The sequence below is a fragment of the Hemiscyllium ocellatum genome, chromosome 17, assembly GCF_020745735.1.
Source record: "Hemiscyllium ocellatum isolate sHemOce1 chromosome 17, sHemOce1.pat.X.cur, whole genome shotgun sequence".
Taxonomy (NCBI): domain Eukaryota; kingdom Metazoa; phylum Chordata; class Chondrichthyes; order Orectolobiformes; family Hemiscylliidae; genus Hemiscyllium; species Hemiscyllium ocellatum.
This window is the reverse complement of record NC_083417.1, coordinates 37,843,442-37,861,608: the sequence shown is the minus strand read 5'-3', so window position 1 is coordinate 37,861,608 and position 18,167 is coordinate 37,843,442.

The following is an 18,167-nucleotide window of genomic DNA, read 5'->3' as shown; positions in this document are numbered from 1 at the left end:
AGTTCATCTGCCTTCCCTGTTAGGCCCCTTGCATTGAAATAAATGCAGTTTAATTTATCAGGACTACCTTGTTCTCTGCTTTGTCCCTGCCTGCTCTGACTGTTTGGCTCACTTCGTTTCTCAACTGTACCAGTCTCAGATTGATCTCTTTCCTCACTATCTCCCTAGGTCCCACACCACCACCTTACTAGTTTAAATCCTTCCGAGCAGCTCTAGCAAATCTCCCTGTCAGAATATTAGTCTCCTTCCAATTTAGGTACAATCTGTTCTTCTTGTATAGGTCACTTCTACCCAAAAAGAGATTCCAATGATCCAAGTATGTGAATCCTTCTCCCATACACCAGCTCCTCAGCTGTGCATTCATCTGCTTTATCTTCCATTCCTATCCTCATTAGCTCGTAGCTCCGGGAGTGATCCAGATTTTACTACTCTCGAGGACCTCCTTTTTAAATTCCTGCCTAACTCTCCGTATTCTCCCTTCAGAATCTCAGCCTTTTCCTTTCCTAAGTCGTTGGTTCCAATGTTTACAATGACCTCCTGGTGGGCTCTCTCCTCCTTGAGAACATTCTGCACCCTCTCTGAGACACCCTTGATCCTGGCATCAGGGAAGTAACACACCATTCTGATTTTTTGTTGCTTGCCACAGAAACGTCTGTCTGTACCTGGGACTAGAGAGTCTCCCTAACACAATCGATCTCTTGGTACTCGATGTACCCCTCATTGTATTAGAGCCAGCCACAATACCAGAAACTTGGCTATTCGTGCTACATACCCCTGAAAATCCATCACCCCCTACATTTTCCAAAACAGCACACTTGTTTGAAATGGAGATAGTCACAGAAGACTCCTACACTACCTGCCTTCGTCTCTTACCTTTCCTGGAGTAACTCGTGCTGAAACGAGGTCAAAGGCATTGTGCATTTGATAATTATGGTGGTCTGCTATGTTTCAGAATTTGATCATGTGACACAATGATGATGTCATCAGCCATTTTGGATGGGAAACAGCTTAGTCTCGTTTTGCTGCCTATAGAATGAACACTTCCAAAATAAAGCTCCAGCTGTTTTATGCATTGGTTTCCTGTCCCTTCTTGGAGCTTAAAAAATATGTGATCGTGTTAATGTTGATATTGTTTGATATCTTTGATCAGAATGTCTTTACAGGGACCTTCAGAATGCTCCTCCAGTTCAGCAAGATATTTCACCTTATTAGATTAGATTAGACTTACAGTGTGGAAACAGGCCCTTCGGCCCAACAAGTCCACACCGACCCGCCAAAGCGCAACCCACCCATACCCCTACATTTACCCCTTACCTAACACTACGGGCAATTTAGCATGGCCAATTCACCTGACCCGCACATCTTTGGACTGTGGGAGGAAACCGGAGCACCCGGAGGAAACCCACGCAGACACGGGGAGAACGTGCAAACTCCACACAGTCAGTCGCCTGAGTCGGGAACTGAACCCGGGTCTCAGGCGCTGTGAGGCAGCAATGCTAACCACTGTGCCACCGTGCCGCCCACGAATTATGTGGCAATTCTTATGTTATCCTTAGTGAAAAAAACTAAGCTTGGATAATATGGTACTGAAGAATCCAACAATGTTTAATACAACTAATTATTAAAGTCAATTGTAAATCTCAGGAAGATTAGTTACTGGGCAAGCATAAAACTAAAAACTAAAGCTAAGATTGACATGCTTCAAGTTGTTCATAGGATAGGATGGAGTATGGGATCTTCATAGTCTTTGGGTACATTCTATAATTAGTGACATCATGAGCATGTCTCTGAAAAGAATGTTGACATACTTACAATACACAGCAAACAGCATCTCCTTCCTTGCCTCCATTTCCTCTATAGGTGGTTTCATGGTGATATTAGAAAAAGGTGATATTGGGAGCAACCCTTCCACTCATCTCTTATAATGAAATTGCTACAAATAGAAACCGAACAGGGGAATTGAATCTCAGCAAAAGAAACAAACACTTCCTTTTAATAGATCTTGTAAGTTGTGCTGGAAATTACAAGTGTCATAAAGGTGACATGTAATGTTTGTACATAGTAGTTAATTGTACGAAATGTCTATCGGATTCTTCAATACCATAATATCCTTCCCAAGTTTCTTATATCACAGGAGATAACATAAATATCGTCCCATCAAGTAAAATATCCTACTGGAGGCAAACATGCAACAACAAGGGTATAAAAAGAAATGAGAACCAGCAGTTAAAATTGCCTGGGCCTTAGGGCAATAATGACTTCCCCATTTTCCCACCTAGCCTGATTTATAAGTGGAATAAAACGCTTACATTCTGATTTTAATTTAAAGTCAAATCTGCTGTTATTGAGCTGGATAAATGGAAATGTGTGGAAGTATTACAGCACCAGTGACAGTAGTGAATAAAATTGAACTAATTTATTTTGACTTTTCCCTTGTTCATCTTGAATTTGTGCATTGAAAAGATAATAGTTAACAGCTTCTGTTACAGACAGTAAAAAAAAATTAAATATCCATGGAAATAAAATATTGGGCTGAATTTTAATTCCCCCAAAATAAAATTTGAAATCAAGCCAGCATTTCAAATAACATCTCCAAAACAGGATATAAGCTGGCCTCAAAATAGTCCTCTACTTGGATCATTTAAAGGTCATTTAACAAGAATTAGATTAGATTCTCTACAGTGTGGAAACAGGCCCTTCGGCCCAAAACGTCCACACTAACCCTCCAAAGAATAACCCACCCAGACCCATTTCCCTCTGACTAATGCACCTAACACTTGGGCAATTTAGCATGGCCAATTCACCTGACCTGCATATCTCTGGACTGTGGGAGGAAACCAGAGCACCCAGAGAAAACCCACACAGACACAGGGAGAATGTGCAAAACTCCACACAGACAGTTACCCAAAACTGGAATTGAACCTGGGTCCCTGGCGCTGTGAGGCAGCAGGGCTAACTGCTGAGCCACCATGCCACCCCAGTTAAGGGAAGGTCATAGTTAGCTAACTTGACTGAATTATTTAAGAAAGTAACAAGAGGGTCAATGATGATAGCACATTTGATGTTGTCCACATGAATGTTTGCAGGGCATTTAACAAAATAACATGTACTAAACTGGTCAGAAATTATAAGCTGATAAAATCCATTGGAAAATGGGAAGTTGGATCACAATTGGCTCAGTGGCAGGAAAGAAAAGAGCAAGTGCATTTTTTTTGACTGTAGGCTGTTTCTAATAGAATTCTGTATGGTTCAAGGTTAGTTCCATTCCATGGTATTGGCATTTTTTTTCCCAATCAATCCGTTTGGAAGAGGTATTACATATTACCGGAGCAGGGGGGACTTGAACCTAGGCCTCTCTGGCTCAGAAATAGGGACACTATCACTGCACCAGAAGTATGTACCTTTTCATGGTATATAATAATTAATTAGAATCAACTTCAGGTTAAATATAGAGGCATGTTAAAGAGCTATACAAATAACACTAAAATTGGTCAAGTAGTCAATTACAAGGAATATAGATATAGTCTGCAGGGAAGAATTAGTGGACTGGTGTTCAGGTAGAGATGTGGCAAAAGGAATTCAATCTGGAGAAGTGTGAAGTATTGGGGAGGGAATCAAGGCAGAAAGTTTCTAAATAAATGGTAAAATATTGAGATGTGTAGAGGAAGGCAAACCTTGGAATGCTGTCCATAGATAGTGGGACATGTAGATGTAGCCAAATATTCACACAACAGCATGGAGGCCATGCTAGAATTGTATCAAACACAGTTAGCCAACAATGAAACTATTGTGGAAAAGAGTGAGGACTGCAGATGCTGGAGATCAGAGCTGAAAAATGTGTTGCTGGAAAAGCGCAGCAGGTCAGGCAGCATCAAAGGAAAAGGAGAATCGACGTTTTGGGCATAAGACCTTCTTCAGGAATGAGGAGGGTGTGTCAAGCAGGCTAAGATAAAAGGTAGGGAGGAGGGACTTGGGGGAGCGGTGTTGGGAATACGATAGGTGGAAGGAGGTTAAGGTGAGGGTGATAGGCCGGAGAGGGGCTGGGGGCGGAGAGGTTGGGAAGAAGATTGCAGGTCAAGAAGGCGGTGCTGAGTCTGAGGGTTGGGGCTGAGAAAAGGTGGGGGGAGGGGAAATGAGAAAGCTGGAGAAATCTGCATTCATCTCTTGTGGTTGGAGAGTTCCTAGGCGGAAGATGAGGCGCTTTTCCTCCAGACGTCTTGTGGCCATGGTCTGGCGATGGAGGAGGCCAAGGTCCTGCATGTCCTTGGTGGAGTGGGAGGGGGAATTAAAGTGTTCAGCCACGGGGTGGTTGGGTTGGTTGGTGTGGGTGTCCCAGAGGTGTTCTGAAACGTTCCGCAAGTAGGCGGCCTGTCTCCCCAATATATGGGAGGCCACATCGGGTGCAGCAGATGCAGTAAATGATGTGTGTGGAGGTGCCGGTGAATTTCTGACAGATATGGAAGGATCCATTGGGGCCTTGGAGGGAAGTGAGGGGGGAGGTGTAGGCGCAAGTTTTGCATTTCTTGCGGTTGCAGGGGAAGGTGCCGGGAGTGGAGGTTGGGTTGGTGGGGGGTGTGGATCTGACGAGGGAGTCATGGAGGGAGTGGTCTTTCCGGAACGCTGATAGGGATGGGGAGGGAAATATATCCTTGGTGGTGGGGTCTGTTTGGAGGTGCCGGAAATGAAAAAAGATGATACGATGTATCTGGAGGTTGGTGGGGTGGTAGGTGAGGACCAGTGGGGTTCTGTCCTGGTGGCGATTGGAGGGGCGGGGTTCAAGGGCGGAGGAGCAGGAAGTTTAACTCCCCCTCCCACTCTGAAAAGGACATGCAGGTCCTTGGCCTCCTCCATTGCCAGACCATGGCAACATGATGCCTGGAGGAAGAGCGCCTCATCTTCCACCTAGGAACCTTCCAACCACAAGGGATGAATGCAGATTTCTCCAGCTTTCTCATTTCCCCTCCCTCCACCTTTTCTCAGTCCCAACCCTCAGACTCAGCACTACCTTCTTGACCTGCAATCTTCTTCCCGACCTCTCCGTCCCCACTCCCTCTCCAGCCTATCACCCTCACCTTAACCTCTAGGATACCCTATTCCCAACACCCCTCCCCCAAGTCCCTCCTCCCTGTCTTTTATCTTAGCCTGCTTGGCACACCCTCCACATTCCTGAGGATGGGCATAAGCCCGAAACGTTGATTCTCCCGTTCCTTTGATGCTGAATGAAACTACTGTGTACAACCCTGGTGACTGTAAAACAGGAAGGACTAACTGCACTAGAGAAGGTACAGAGGAGATTCACATTGTCATCAGGAAATAAAATATTTAGCTGTGAAGAAAGGTCAACTTGGTTCAGACTGAAACAAAAAATGCTGAAAATATTCAGAATGTCAGGCAGCACCTGTAGACAAAGAAACAGAATTAATATTGCCGGTCAATGACCTTTCATCATAACAGAGAGAAGTTAGAAATGAAATAGGATTTGAGGGAGAATGAGTGGAATAAGAACAAAGGCATGTCTGTGATAAAATGGAAGATGGGAGAGACTGAATGACAGGAAAGTTAATCCCAGGGTCAAAACGAATGGAGAGGGAACAAAGAAAATGTAAAGAAACAAAGAATATGCTGCTAACTGAAAGCAGAAGTAAAAGAAAAATTGACAAAAGCAAAGAAAAGGAAACAGATTGGAAGGCAGAACTCACAATCTGAACTGTTGAACTCAATGCTGAGTGCAGAAAGTGTGTTTAAGTGAAAAATGAGCTGCTGTACCACATGCTCTAAGCTCCACTGGAACAAAGTTAGCAAGTCAAGGACAGCAAGGTCAGCATCATAGCAGGTGGAGAATTCAAAAGCTAGGTCACTGGAGGCTTTGGGTTGTGTTTTGCATAGTGTTCACCCAATGGGCTTTTTGGCCTACACAATGTTGAGGAGGCAACATTATTAGCAGGGAGTATCTAGTATTTCCCTCTTTATCTAATCCTTTTCAATTCCTAGTCATGCTTCACATGAAATGGTTTTGCAAGAAATGACCCGATAGCTAAAACACTAATCTTTCATTATTTACTGGCCATAGCAAATATCTCAAATTAACTCCTGCAATTAAACATAATGCTTCCAAAGACTTGCCTTAGCAAAAATATGTCAAATCAACTCACTTGCAAGATGTTGTGTGACCCTTTATGTCGTGCCAGTTTGGAGCTCTTGTGGTGCAGTTGTACCTCTAAGCCCGGGGTCAAGTCCCACCTTTACGAGAAGTGTGAAACCACGTCTCCAAACAGGTTGACTACTGATATGTACAGGACCAAATTGCTTCATACAGCTTGTTGTTTCAAGCAATAATGAAGATGCTGTCTATGTGCATGTTAACCATATTTTAGGATCCTGATGTATGGCCAGCCTAGTTGCTTTACTTACGACCTGATAGCTGGTGTGAGTTTGCTTCCAACAGTGTGTTATTACACAGGGCAGCAATGTTCATATCATTTCCTGTAACATAAACCGGAAATGAATACTACAGTCTTGAAGAATTCAACAGACATTTATTACAGTAAAGTAATATGCACAAAGAGTACATGCTACACCCACAGTATTGTCTAGGCTAATATTGAACTATTAGGTACAACAGAGAAGCATTCTTCCAATAAAGTTTCATTCTTCAAGTGATCAAGGTAAACTGGAATATGAGATTGTTTTATGTTTCTGATATCTTGAGCATATTTCTACAATATATACTCACATCCTGATCATGGCATCCAATGAAGATCATTGGATGATGCAGTGGATGTACACACATGTATTCTAATTCAATCATGTCACATGAATCATGCAGGAGGTAACCTGTTGTAATACAGAAATCTGTAATAGGCCTTCCAAGTACATAGAGGAAATGCTAAATTACTCACTTTCTTAAAGTATGTTCAGAACAAATTTTAGAAAATAAACTGCATGTTGCAATGCTGAATTGTCAACAGCAAAAGAAATTATATTTTCTAAGTGATTGCATATTACTGTTAAATATTAATAAACTAGTACAAAACCTGGAGCTATTATTTTTACAAGCTCTTCCAAAATGTATTGCATGTGCTAATACATTGCAAAAGAATTGCTAAAAGGTATGGTGCATTTAAATTCGAGGTTTACAGAGATCTCTCATTGATGATAATTTATTTTACTTTCTTTCTTCAACTGGAAATACTTCAATACAATTAATATTTTATATTAATTCATTCCACAGAGTTAAGATAAATTAAAATGTTGATCTATAAGACAGTCTGTATTTGACTGCAAGGTGGAGATAATATGATCTCAGTTGGTTGCAAGCTTGTCAAATGTATAGGAACAACAGGAAGATTCATTCATTAATCAGTTTCAATACCTGAAATTGAAGAAAAATTAAGATGCCACACAATACGGAGATGGATATAATATTCTTCAGAAAATAAAGCAATATGTAGCTGATCTAAGAAGGAAATCATTTCCTGTCACTGTGCATGAGGAAAAGCAGAAGGGGCACAATGCAATCAAGTTAAACTTTTGAGGAATATAGGACTGCTAAAACAATAGAGAAAAGCTTTGATCCTTAAAAGTACACTTTAGGAAATCTTGGTCAAACAAAGCAAAATTAAATAGTTAATATATTCAACTAATTGATCCTATATAGCAGCTATGAAATATAGCTAGTTGGCTTGAAGGATATGTCACTCCACCTTTCAATGATAAAGGAGTAGAGATAGACTTCCTGATCAAACCTGATGTTATCAAAGTATGTGAATCGATCTCCAGAGAATGTGAAGTGTATTGATACATGATAAACATGGAACTTGTTTGCCAAATCCATGCTGTAGAATGAATTTGAACTGTGGCTCAGTCAATAAACCTAATATTGTGGGAGTGCTGATGAAGATGACTTTCAGTTATGTTGATTTCATACTGGGAGATGATCCAGCAGGAGATAAAAGCACTGCCATTTCTCTGGAATATAGGCAAGAGTATTTTTGTTTCAAGATGAGTTCAAAGAATCTAAAGTTCAGACTTCTAAAATTAAAAAAAACACAAACTTCAGGTTGACAGTATAGAAATACAAACAATAGCAATGCATTGAATCTGCCCACAAAACCTCCACCATGTGTCAAAACAAAATACAGCATCAGAATCCCAAGCTAATACACAAAAGAAGAGAGACAAAACTTTGAAACAAAATGACTTGGATCTATCAATGTTATTTCTGTGTAACTACAAGCATTGCTTTGAGTCCTAAGGAAACAAAAATGTCAAAATGAATTTAATTTGGCTCTTTCTTGGAAGGAATTGGATAAAGCTCATACTGGGTGGGACGTTGAAAAACAGAAAAAAATTAAAATAATGAGAGAATTGACTTAAAAAAAAACATTCCCTTTTATTGGAACATCAAATGTTCTGAAAGAAGCAAAAGAGAATCATAGTCCTCCATTAAAAGTAGGAGAAAAATAAACTGGAAGGATAGCTAGCTGAGACTTTATGTTGAATGCAAACATTAAGTAACTTATAGTTCTGAAAGTGAAGTATGATCCAAAGACTGAGTTCTGAAGTTAACTCACTGATGAAAGTGTAAGTCAGGTTTTAAAGAAGAAAGAAAGGAAATACTGAATTCCACGGATAAAAAGCTTTTTGACAGAAAAGTTCTTCTTGGTCCGGAATTTACAGGATGCGGAGATGCCGGAGTTGGGCTGGGGTGTACAAAGTTAAAAATCACACAACACCAGGTTATAGTCCTGGGTTTTTTTTGAAGTACAAGCTTTCAGAGCACTGCTCCTTCATCAGATAGCTAATGGGGCAGGATCATAGGACACAGAATTTATAGTAAAAGATCAAAGTGTCATATAACTGATGCAATGTATTGAACAAGTCTAGATTACTGTGAAGTCTTTAATCACTTAGAATGGGTTGCAGGTTTAGATTCAATAAAATGTAAATCCCAGAACATCTTTCAAGTCACATTCCTAAGATAACTTACGCTTTTATAAAAAAAAGTGACATCTCAGCTCAGACAATGCATTAAAGGTGTGAGGTTAGAGTCTGTCTGTATTCCAATTCACCCCATAAACTTATATGTGTGTGTGCGTGCATGTGAGGGAGTAAAAGAGAGAGAGAATGTGAGTGTGTGTCTGTGTATGTGTGAGAGAGTGTGCACATGTGTACACATGTGTGACGGAGTATATGCCTGTGAGAGTGTGCGCGTGAATGTGGGTGTGTGTGTGTCTGAGAAAAAGTGTGTGTAAGAGAGAGGGTCTGTGTGAGTGTGTATGTGTGATTGTATGTAAGAGTGTGTGCGTATGTGTGTGTATAGTGTAGTGGGGTCACCTATAGTGTGACATGAACCCAAGGTCACGGTTGAGGCCATCCTCAAGGGTACTGAGCTTGGCTATCAGTCTCTGCTTAGTGATTCTGCATTGTTACATATCCCAAAATCCACCTTGGAGGATGGTCACCTATAGAGCGGAGGCCGAATGTCCTTGATCACTGAAGATAATGAGTGGAATAGATAGAGTCAATAACCAGAGACCTTTCCCCAAGGCAGATTTGACTGGTACGAGGAGTCATAGTTTGAAGATACTAGGAGGAAGGTATAAAGGAGACGTCAGAAGTAGGTTCTTTATGCAGAGAGTTGTGAATGCATGAAATGTGTTGCCAGCTGTGGTGGTGGAAGCAGAGTCATTTGGGGACATTTAAGCGACTGCTGGACATGCACATGCATAGCAGTGAGTTGAGGAGTGTGTAGGTTAAGTTACTATATTTCACATTAGGATTAAATCTCGGCACAACATCATGGGCCAAAGGGCCTGTTCTGTGCTGTATTTTTCTATGTTCTATGGAGGGAACACCCCTGTCTGGCAGTGGTTGCATGGTGTCCATTCATCTGTTGTCATAACGTCTGCTCAGTCTTGCCAAGGCATCTTTGCCTGCAGCATATGAGATAGACATCGTTGGCCGAGTCACAAGAGTACCTGCTATTATTATTTAAAAGCTAGTGCGACTACTGTATAAGAAATCAGCAATGCTACTCTTGACAAGGGTTTTCAAATGGACCAAGGATATAAAAAATATACTTTTAATCAGTATGATAGTAAATTTATAATGATATCTAATGGATTGTTGCCACTGGCAGAGAAACAAGTTCTCACATATTTGAGAGGAAGAACTTTTAAAATTAACAATTTAAATTTGAAGCTGTTACATGCATTTTGTTGATACAGGTTGTGATACCACTAAGGCTGACTGTTCAATGGAAACATGTGACAGCACTGGGTAAGAATATCAGTTCTATTATATGTAGTGAGTTAGTCGTAAAAGCATACAAATGTTACAAGTTATAATATTTTGGATAATGTTTATGAAAATTCATTGTCATGGGATGACTTTACACTTATCATTCTTTTTAAGGAATGTAACATTTATGATCTTTATAAAGTTATGATTTTTGGAACAATGTCTTTAATTTAAGGTTAAAAATCACACAACATCAGTTTATAGCCCAACAGGTTGATTTGCAAGTACAAGCTTTCTGAGTGCTGCTCCTTTGTAACTAATGGGGCAGGATCATAGAACACAGAATTTATAGAAAAAGATCAAAATGTCATACAACCTAGATTCCTGTAAAGTCTTTAATCACTTAGAATGGGGATGCAGGTTTCGATTCATTAATATGCAAATCCCAGAATATCTTTCAAGTCACGTTTCTGAAGTATTTTAAGATTTTATAAAAGAGAAGTGACATCTCAGCTCAGACAATGCATTAAAGGTGTGAGGTTAGAGTCTGTCCTTATTCCAGCCTTGAGTTAGATTGGTTCAATTTCCAAAGTAGGAATTTATAAATGACACATGAACAGACTGCCTACAGATTTGTGTGTTTTTTGTACAAAATAGAATGTATCTTTTTAAGGAAAAGAGAAAGATGTCATATGATCTGCTCTGAAGTTTGCTTTGTGGTAATCCTAGGTGATTTGATTATTAGAGATTGAAATAGGCCTGTGTTGTACTCAGAAGAAGTCTAACGTTGTTGATACTTGAAGGCAAGGGCATCATCTTGTGTGATAACAATGTATAAAGTGTGAGTCTCCAAAGTTCCAGAAGAATGTCAAGAATGTCAGGTTGTAAACATTTCCATTTTAAACTTCCCAGTTACTTCCAAGATGAAAGAGACTTGGACTCTCAAGGATATTGAATCAATATTTCTACATGGATATAAGGTCCATGTATTTCAAGCTCCCTTGGAGATAGGCTTTGAGAGGGTAAATGTCTAAAATATCCTGAAAATTAATGGTCAGTTATACCTGCCAGGATCTGACAGAGGGAGAGAAGCTATAGGCTGCAAGATGTTCACCATGCACTAATACAGGTGATACCTCGTGCTCAGAGTGAAAGGAGTGAATTTAGGTGTATTTAAACAAGGCTGGAAGATTGTCTTAACTTGTGTTAGAGAAAGGAACTCCTATAAAAAGAAATTCCACAATTTTGAGATTAGAAAAGAACTGAATTCTAATCTTGCATGCTATGTTTCACCTTGGGCTGGACTGGCAGAGTTGAAATTCTATTTAAAAGCAGGTGTAAAGTATATCTGTGCAATATCTTTTCAGTTATGCTAAAAGTTAAAGAGGAGTGTTCTGTTTTATTGTTTGAAGCATACATTGCCTAAAAAGATAGTGTTTAGGTCATAGTATTTCATTCTTTTGTTACAGTAGAAGTCTTAAAATATGAAATATTGTTGTACCATACCATCAGCTATTAAGTGGATATTTAAAATTGTTATTAAAGTCATTAATATCTATGTCAATGTAATAGTCAACACAATGAGAGTGCTAAACTAAATATAAACCAGATGGAATACATGAAAAAAGTTTCACATATAATTATTCTCATTAGATTACTCCGTTGAAAATTTTTAACTATACTCATCAAAACATCTGAGTTGTTATTTTGAATTTTTACCTGTTAAATATCAATGTTGCCAGGTGGGGGGTGGATTTGTACTTTAGTACTAGATCACAGGTTGCCCTTTCCTCTGGTTTAAACATGACTGGTGGTTACAACTTAAAAATCTTCCAGATGAAAGTAATGTAATGAATATATTAAATGCTTCTCAGGGTTCAATCATTTCATCAGTGAGTTATGGAGTTGGTATGAAAGTTTACCTTTTGTGTTCCAATGTAACATCAATCATTGAAATGGATGTCAGTAGCATTTTGATTTTGAAAAGCATATAATTTTGAAAATTATGTTGCTTTCAGAAATATGTGTATCTTACCCGTAACTTAGCCCCAACTAAATGTCAGTCAGAGAAGGGTTAAAAGTGGCTTTACTTTTTTATGTAAAATTGATTTCTACTTTAAGACCATCTGAGATTAACTGTTGATCTGCTGCTGGTAAATTGTTGAACATAAATATATACAAACAATAGCCAACTGATTAGGTAAAAATGGAGAATCATGAAAACTACATTTATATTTTAAAGGTCCATTTCTATGTAAAAATACAAGAGTCAAACATGGATCCATCAAAGCCTTTTACTTCTAAGAAGTATTGTTATTATATACTTTCACTGTTATCGGGTTTATAAATGAGATGAGATTTATCGTGGTTAATGTCTGAAAGAATCTTTTCGATCTCTTGTACTTTCTACTTTTTACCTTTATGGTGGTTTTACTGAGCTATGGCTCGAGGTGTGCCATCAAAATTTCATTAACTCAGGCAGATAATTTGAAACAATGTCATGTTTGTCTGTCGCCTTTCACAGATAGTTGCCTGAAACCACACTATTCATTATCGCCCGCATTCATCAAAGTAACAGGAACAAACTTGAAAATTTTGTCCGAAAATGCCCTGTGTTGTGTTTTTCAAATTATTTATACAATGTGCTCAATCATTTTATAAAATAATATTAATGAGATTTGTACAACAATCATACCTGATATTAAATTGTTTTGATGAGTGTGGTAAATTGCTGTGGTTAACAAATTTGAAACTGCCTGTTATATCAATACAGGTTTGTATGCATGTGAATTAATCAAAGTGTGGGCGATGATGAACAGTTTCTGAAGAATTCTGTCAAAGGTTAAGAGCTAGTTATTTTTAAGAATGACATGAATCTACCAGAGACAGTGATTGCCTAAATGACCATTGTAATTACCAATTACTACTTGACGCAGGGAATATATTCATGGCATGTAGTCTTCTAAATACAGGCAGGCATTAGCTCATTTATGTACTAATGCACATAATTTAGCTTCTGAAAAGGGCAGAAATGGGAAATGGGAATGCTTAAAGATATAATAGATGCTTTATAATATAATTTTAGAGAATATTGGATTTGTGGAAAATTATTACTTTGTATTCATTTTTTTAAAAGACAAAAAACTAATTTTGTACATCCTGCAGTATTATCACAATGAAATATGACAGTTTGGCAATTTTAAATGCCTATTGAGAAAGTGAATGCTTGCATTTAGACATGAGAAAAATATTAAATTAATATTAAACTATGACACAATACCGGTCCATGCCTAATTTTGCCGTGAATTCTCACAGACATTTATATTCTTGAGGGGGTTAACACAATATGCAAACCTTCATGTGCAGATGCCATGTTTAATTGTCTGCAGTGCAAATATGGGATCACAGTAAGTGATAAACTTTGAGAATGTGCAGTTTCAGGGCTGGTGAATTGTGTGTTCAAGCCAAATTTCTCATGCTCCAGGCAATTATTACAATGAAAGAGCTAGATTTTAACTTTTCGACCACTGGCAGTGGGGTGCTTGGGAACCCAGCAGTGCATTTGCTAGTGGCTTGTTAATAAGGTTTTTGTATTTGCACCTGATTTCCGAGTTCACTGGTTGAAGTGAGCAGAAATGATAATGAACTTCATGAGTCCATTTCATCTGAAATATTTTTACTGATCTTGCAAGGATGAAACTTGAGGAATGGTTTAGTTGTTTCCAAAGATGAGATGACTGAAACATTAGACCGATTATGTTGCATGTTAGTGGCACATTTCACTGGGAGCATATAAAAAAAATGGAGGTCTATACTCATCTGACTGATTTTAACAGATTGTATTAAATGTTAGCCAATTGTAAGGCATGGTAAGAAAGGACACACTGCTACAGCCTTACAAATTCAGGCTCCAATTTCATGGCAAGTCACATCATAGTGACATGGCATCTTTTGCACACAATCAAAAGTTAATCTTAGAGTAAATGTATAATTAATTCTTTACTTCACAGACCTCCTAGAACTGATATTGCAAATCTGACACGGGGACATTCTGTTCCCTCCCAAAAGAAGGAGATAGGACCCCATCTCAGAGAAAGAACATGTCCAAACATGACACTTTTTTTTGAATTAAACAAAATGACAGGAAATAATTGTTTCCTGATGCTTTCTTCATGGTAATGCCTCAATCAAAGTTGACTTACCAACAAATCAGCACCCTTTTCTCATGGAGTATTAATTGTTGTTTCCTTTGACTTTAAGGTACAGTTAGGGACATAATTCAAGGTTTTCACCAAGCAGTGATGAAGTCATTTTTATTTTTCAGTTAGGTATATGGCTTGGAATGAACCTTGTAAGTGGTGGTGGGTCCATGCAGCTGCTTCCCTTTTCCCTCTTCGAGGTAGTGGTTGTGAATTTGGAAGAAGCGATCAAAGAAGATTTGGTAAGTGCAGCTAATCTTATAAAAAGTACACACACTGCTGCTACTTTATGCTGGTGGAGGTTGTGAATGTTTAAGGTGATGGATGTGTGCTGTTTTATCCTGGGATCTTGAGTGTACTTGGAACTGCAATCAGCCCAGTAGTTGGAGAATATACCATCACAATACTGAATCTTACCTTTTAGATGATGGATAAGCTTTTGGAAATTAGGTGAGTTACTTACTGCAGAATTCCCAGCCATTGATCTACTTCTGTAGCCACAGTATAGAACATAGGACATAGAACATTACAGCACAATACAGGCCCTTCGGCCCTCGGTGTTGCGCCGACCTGTCATACCAATCTGAAGCCCATCTAACCTACACTATTCCATGTACATCCATATGCTTGTCCAATGATGACTTAAATGTACTTGAAGTTGGCGAATCTACTACCGTTGCAGGTGAAGCATTCCATACCCTTCCTACTCTCTGAGTAAAGAAACTACCTCTGACATCTGTCCTATATCTATCACCCCTCAATTTAAAGCTATGCCCCCTCATGCTCGCCTTCACCATACTTGGAAAAAGGCTCTCCCTGTCCACCCTATCTAACCCTCTGATTATCTTATATGTCTCTATTAAGTCACCTCTCAACCTTCTTCTCCCTAACAAAAACAGCCTCAAGTCCCTCAGCCTTTCCTTGTGAGACCTTCCCTAAATACCAGGCAACATCCTAGTAAATCTCCTCTGCACCTTTTCCAAAGCTTCTTATAATCCTTTTTATAATGCAGTGACCAAATCTGTACATGCGCTTTTCCAGCAACACACTTTCAGCTCTGATCTCCAGCATCTGCAGTCCTCACTTTCTCCCTGACCAAATCTGTACACAATACTCCAAGTGTAATTGCACCAAAGTTTTGTACAGCTGCAACATAACCTCATGGTTCCGGAACTCGATCCCTCTATTAATAAAAACTACAACACTGTATGCCTTCTTAACAACCCTGTCAACCTGGTTGGCAACTTTCAAGGATCAGTGTACATGGACACCGAGATCCCACTGCTCATCTACACTACCAAGAATCTTACAATTAGCCCAGTACTTTGCATTCCGGTTACCGCGACCAAAGCGAATCACCTCACACTTGTCCGCATTAAACTCCAATTGCCACCTCTCAGCCCAGCTCTGCAGCTTTGCGGGCGGCACGGTGGCACAGTGGTTAGCACTGCTGCCTCACAGTGCCAGAGACCTGGGTTCAATTCCCGCCTCAGGTGACTGTCTGTGTGGAGTTTGCACGTTCTCCCCGTGTCTGCTTGGGTTTCCTCCGGGTGCTCCGGTTTCCTCTCACAGTCCAAAGATGTGCGGGTCAGGTGAATTGGCCATGCTAAATTGCCCGTAGTGTTAGGTAAGGGGTAAATGTAGGGTCTTGGGTGGGTTGCGCTTCGGCGGGTCGGTGTGGACTTGTTGGGCCGAAGGGCCTGTTTCCACACTGTAAGTAATCTAATCCTATTTATGTCTCTCTGTAACCTACAACATTCTTAATCACTATCCACAACTCCACCGACGTCAGTGTCCTCTGCAAATTTACTAACCCACCCTTCCATGCCCTCATCCAGGTTGTTTATAAAAATGACGAACAGCAGTGGACCCAATATCAACCCTTGCGATACACCACTTGTAACTGGACTCCAGGATGAACATTTCCCATCAACCACTACCCTCTGTCTTCTTTCAGCAAGCCAATTACTGATCCAAACTGCTATATCTCCCTCAATTCCATTCCTCCGCATTTTGTACAATAGCCTACTGTGGGGAATCTTATCGAATGCCTTGCTGAAATCCATATACACCACATCATCAGTATCTGTATAATTGGTCTGGTTACCTCATTTGTTGTTATACCAGTTGATGTTGTTTTCTATACTTCAGTTTTCAAAACTTCTGAACAAAACTCTGCCCCTGTAGATGAGGTTAGAAAAACTATTAGAAAAGCCAATCATGAGTTGTGAATATTGCCATGAAAATAATGGTGCAACTATCAACATTCAAGAGTATCAAGACATAAATTGGACAGCCAGTTGTGGGAGTCAGTTACCTCAGTTGGCACGATGGTTGGTTTGCGATACAGAGTGATGCCAACATTGCGGGTTCAATTTCTGCGCTGGTTGAGCTTCTTATGAAGGACTTTCCTTCTCAGCTTCTCTCTTTGCCTGAGGTGTGGTGACTCTCAGGTTAAACTCCACCACCAGTTGTGGCGCTCTCTCTCTCTCTACTGACTGATCACACATGCGTAATTAAATGTGAAATCAGAAAGTTACTGTCCTAATTGTCTTAGTCCTCCAGAAAACCCATTATAACTGCTTGCCATTGCAATATAGGAAATTTAAAGTTGTGTCGCTTGCATAATGGGGATTTATAACAGGGCAAGTAATATTTTAAGTTATAATTTTGAGTTTTCTATGATAAATGAGGTAATGGGAGGTACACTTGTTACATAGCCAAATAAGTTGATTATCAATCTATAAATCCTTCCAATGTGCCTATGGTAGGAAATAAGAGTGGGAGAGTCTTCTGGTCAGCCATGTTTGAGGTGGAGTGATATTTCTCAAGTTATAGCATTGGGTTGTGGCAGAATTGAGTGTTGTCGGTGCACATGCAAAAGAAAATGCTATGTTTTCAAATAATATCACCAAAGAAGAACATTTATATGAAAAATCCATACCTAAATTAAGATGAATATGGGAGCAGCAACAGATAGATTTATTTGGGCAATCAGAGGTAACAGAATAGGAGTGGAAATTGAAGCTATTTCAATTGATATACTGACTACCATTGATGTTAATACAGGTCGTTCTGCTATAATGTGACAGTTATGTTCCTCTGCAACCTCGTGCTATAGAAAATTGTGCTATGGAAAACTGCTATAGAAAATCACGCTGTAGAAGATTGCTAATAGAAAATCATTATACCCTTCCGTCTAAAGTTCACATTATCCAAATGACACCCACAATTCATCAATCGCTTTATAGCCAATTCGTGCTGAGGAAATTTGCGTTATTGCAGAACTAGCTGTCCATCCAAAGTATGTAAACTTTATTTGGGGCAAATGCAAGTGTGAATATCTGGAACTGCTTATTTTCCATTTTCAGAAAAATCCTCAAATTGATTCTCGCAGTAAGTTGATGCAGCGAACCACCAAGAGGATCTCAGGGGTCGCCCAATGGAGCGGACTGCAATTTATTACACACAATAACCGTGGGCTTGTTTTCAAATTTAGGTAACAGTTGGTAACAGGGAAGATAAAAGAGTAAAATGAAAGAATGACTTAGATCTGCATCCCACCTTTCCATGAGCTCATGAAAAAAGTAAAGCAACATCACAGCCAATGAAGTTTAGCCACTAGTGCATTTGAAGTATTGAGTTTGCATACTGCACTCCCAAATACAGCAATTAAACAAATGGTCAAGCAATCTACTTTAGTTGTTCGGTTAAGAATTATGAACA